At 39.1% G+C, this 4204-nt stretch overlaps 1 long non-coding RNA gene across 1 annotated transcript in view; it reads right to left on the bottom strand.

The window, feature by feature from the left end:
• The window catches only part of LOC114055743, a 21107-nt gene extending 17873 nt beyond the window's left edge, over positions 1-3234 (bottom strand). Inside the window, exons 1-2 of the long non-coding RNA XR_003570815.1 lie at positions 3163-3234; positions 2616-2621 (exon numbers count right to left, since the gene is read on the bottom strand). This is a non-coding gene — a long non-coding RNA (uncharacterized LOC114055743). The remainder of the gene's footprint in view (positions 1-2615; positions 2622-3162) is intronic.
• Between the last annotated feature and the right edge of the window lie 970 nt (positions 3235-4204).

Genomic DNA, 4204 nt, shown 5'->3' with positions numbered 1-4204 from the left:
GAAAGAACTTGTCTAGAAAATACACTTACTTTACCATTAAACTGTAACATTTTTCAGTATAAGTTAAATTCTTGAGAAATAAGCTATATTATAAAAATTTTAATTTACTGTTATTTAATTTAGAAATTAAAAATTAAAACATTTCTGAGTCATATCAGGTGTTAGAATAGCTACTCTGAACAGGGACTAGTTTATACTTTTAAGAGGAACAACATCATTTCAGGATGCAAGCAAACTACTAATGGAAAATGCCTCTAACAATCATGTCACAATGTCCAATTTTCAGTTTTGGAGACAGGAGACAAGATCATAAAATGCTTGGTCTGGTTTAGGGTAACTTACCATGGTCTTAAGTTAATAAAATTATGTCAAAAAACAACCAGAACAGCAATTTTTCTCATGTTAGAGATAAAAAAAAAATCTTTTGCTGAACAAAACAATAATAAAAAAGGTTGGATACAATTTTTTTCACCTACAATTTAACCTATAGTAACATATTAAAAACATATGGAAAACTTTATCTTCTCTATAGACAGTTTTATCTTCTCTACCCAAACACACCAGGGATGTGAAAGAGACACTTGAGTGTCCTGGGTGCCCTCTCCTCCCACTTCAACCATGCCTTGGGTCCAGCACCAATAACAACAAGAGTTTTTTACTTTTTGTGTGCATTACCATAAAAAACTGGCACTTTCCTGGAGCTGGAGACCACACCAGGATAGTCAGAGCCAAAACAAAGGCTAGAGAGCTTATGGGCAAGGTAGGAGCTGAGGCTTTGACTCCTCAACAACAGCCGTTTCCTCTGCAAGGAATATTTGTCAGTCACCTATTGGCTTGATCCTCTCCAAAATTAAACAGGTTGTTCATTGGGTGCAGTGGAAAACTGGGTCAAGTTTAAACATACAACTGATAAATTAGTTGGAGAACCAAAACCAATGAAGAGCTCTGGGATTTTGCCTTGCATCATCTCATTTCAGTTCTCTATTATTCCCAAAAAGTAACAGTGATGGTTCCTGCATTTGTGTTCTGAAGGCAAAGGTGTCTGTTTCATCCCAAGGTTGCAGAGCATCCTACACACAGAAGCTCAATCCTGCCTGGGGACTGTTGGTGTCTCCATGAAGAAAAAAACAGTGGAGAACAGAGGATGGTGGGGCTTAATAAGCAGAATTTTCAGGCTTTCTGGACTGGACTTCTCTTGACATATCTGAGAACCCTGTAGGGACCCTGCAATTTGTTTCTGCTGGCTAATGAAGGCAAGCACAGCTTTTTAACTTCCGCCTGGACATTAAGAAAATAAGTAGGCCTGTTTCAACAGAGAGAAGTAGTACAAAGAAACAAAAGATAAAATGCTGGTAGCTTACAAAGTATAATAGTTTAAAGAGGTCAATATATGAATTTGTGCACAAAAATGAGGCTGTAACCACACCTTAAATTGACCCCTTGAAGGAATAACACAGTAGGATGATCATAGAAAGAGCCCACAGGGCATTTGTTTTCTACTTGGGATAATTTAAAACTTAGAAAAAAAAATGAAAGGGTCCTAAAATGCAAAATACATGAAAATGTCTCTGTCTTTGAATAATAATTACAAAACAAAACAAACACCACCACCCCCCCCCAAAAAAAAAACAAAAAACAAAAAACAAAAACAACCAAAAAACAACCAAAACCTCTGAACTGGCTATGACAGAGTTATGCTAAGAAAAACTAATTAAAAATAAGCAAAAGAACATAGATAATTCCAGAGTTCAATATACAATGAAAAGTAACCTTTGAATCAAATCTATCTCTTGGAGTATTTTGGTGTTTTTTTTTGTTTTGTTTTGTTTTTCCTGTTCATTCAGCTTTTGAACATTCTGAGGCTTTTCAAACCAAACAAAGAAATAACCAAAGCCACACAAAGTGCAAATGCTTTGCTTTGAAACATTTTATCAGGAGTACAATACAGTGTCCATGTCTGGAAGAGAAATGAAGAAAAACAAATTGCCATGTCTAGGGGAAAAGGAGACACTAAGTGAGCATATAATTATAGCTGTGGATCTCTGAAAATTGCAAAATCAAAATAACGGAGATATTGTGTAGGGAAATGTCACTATTGCTCAGATTTGTGTTTTATTGTCACTTAGAAGGCTGTGTTACTAGGGCTATATGCCTGGCTAAATCACCAGCAGAAAGAGAAATGATGCTTTAGGTTTAACTGAAGGGTGAGAGAAGAGAACTGTCTGTAAACTTTTAGAATGGGAAATGAAAAAAATGGATTTCGTTTCAATATGTCATAGCTCATTTTTGGAAGACATCAAAACATTCTGTGCTGTAGTTTATTGGTTGCACTAAGCTGTAAAACATTATTTATAAGGCACTTTTTATTTATAATTGATTATAGAACATGTATTTCAGGCAAAACTGAGGGATGACATAATAAAATAATATCTGGGGGTGGGGAGGGTTAAGCTACCCTGTTTTAAATGTGGCTTGGTATAGACATTTTATTCATAAATGAAGGTACAATGTCTTCATCGCAATTTTCTGACTTAGAAGTTCTCTCAACTCTTAGCAAGAAGAAAGTGTTAGACTGGATGAAAATGGTTTTATAGCCTTCAGGTGGTGGCAGCTACAGGATCCTGCTGCTCAGAGGTGTTTCCTTTGTGCTCAGCATGCACAAACCTCTTCAGGGAAGGAACCTGACAACACAGTGTTCCTTAAAAGCAGATAAATCCATCATTAAGTTGTAAGACTCTATTAGGCAATCCTGTCCCTTTCCCAGAGAGCCTTAGTGAGAGGAAATACTGTTTTGGCTGTTGAATGGTAATTGATGTGTAACCTTAAAGAGTCGTATAACCACAGAATATCCTGAGTTCCCTGAACAGGATCATCCCAAAGAGTCACACCATGTGCCTGAGAGCATCATGCAAACACTTCTTGAACTCTGTCAGCCTTGGTACTGTGATCATTGCCCTGGGGAGTCTGTTCAGTGCCCATTCACCCTCTGGGGAGAGAACATTTTCCTGAAATCCAACCTAAACCTGCCCTGACACACCTTCAGGCCATTCCCTTGGGTCCTGTCCCTGGTCCCCATAGAGCAGAGTTCAGTGCCTGCCCCTCTTCTTCCCCTCCTGAGTAAGTTATAACTGCAATGAGGACTCCCTTCTGTCTCCTCTTCACATACCAAGTGCCCTCAGCTGCTCCTCATAAGGCCCCTCCAGAACCTTCCCTATCCTTGTGGTCTCCTTTGGACACTCTCTAATGGCTTAATGTCTTTTTTATGTGGTGCCCAAAACTTCACACTATTTCAGGTGAGGCCTTGCCAGTGCAGAGCAGAGTGGGACAATCCCGTCTCTCAACCAGCTCTAACTAGACTGTAAATAGACTCTAAAAATCACTAGAATCTCCAGTATTAAGTGCGCTATTCAGTGCACTCAAAGCTTCTCCTGAGCACAAGTCCTATGAGGAGAGGCTGAGAGAGTTGGGATTGTTTAGCCTGGAGAAGAGGAGGCTCAGGGGTGACCTCATCACTCTCTACAACTACCTGAAAGGAGGTTGTTGCCAGGTGGGTGTCAGTCTCTTCTCCCAGGCAACCAGCACTAGGAAAAGAGGGCACAATCTTAAGTTTTGCCAGGGGAGGTTTAGATTGGATATTAGGAAGAAATTCTTTACAGAGAGAGTAATCAGGAATTGGAATGGGCTGCCCAGGAAAGTGGTGGATTCTCCGTCCCTGGAGGTTTTAAGATGAGACTGGAAGTGGCACCGAGTGCCATGATCTAGTAATCACAGTGGGGTTGGATCAAGGGTTGGACTTGATGATCTCGGAGGTCTTTTCCAACATGGTTGATTCTATGATTCTGTGATTCACTGGCTGCTCTGAGTGCAGACCCAAAATGAATTTTTTATTTTTACAACATCTGGAAGGCTTAAAAAGAAAATATGTGGTCTAAATTGTGATTTTATCATAGAAAAGCAACATTAAGTTTCTCTACTTGGCATAATGCACATCTTGATGCCATGCCTGTGCATAACTTGCCAGATCTTCAGGCATGTTCACAAATAGATCAGCATATCATTAAACATGGGTGGAAAGTAATTCTTGACAGAGGTCTATTCTGCCTCTGGAGATAAAGCACCGACTTTCAGTTCAGCTTCACTTAGAAGTGTTTTTCTTTCTGCTGATATTAACTGGTTAAATTCTACTGAAGGAATCATAATTTGT

Source organism: Empidonax traillii, unplaced genomic scaffold (assembly GCF_003031625.1).
Source record: "Empidonax traillii isolate 1590-97213 ecotype Southwest subspecies unplaced genomic scaffold, ASM303162v1 scaffold6:size4315531, whole genome shotgun sequence".
In the NCBI taxonomy this organism is placed as follows: domain Eukaryota; kingdom Metazoa; phylum Chordata; class Aves; order Passeriformes; family Tyrannidae; genus Empidonax; species Empidonax traillii.
Note: the sequence above shows the minus strand (reverse complement) of the source record. Positions and strands in the feature narration are given on the sequence as shown.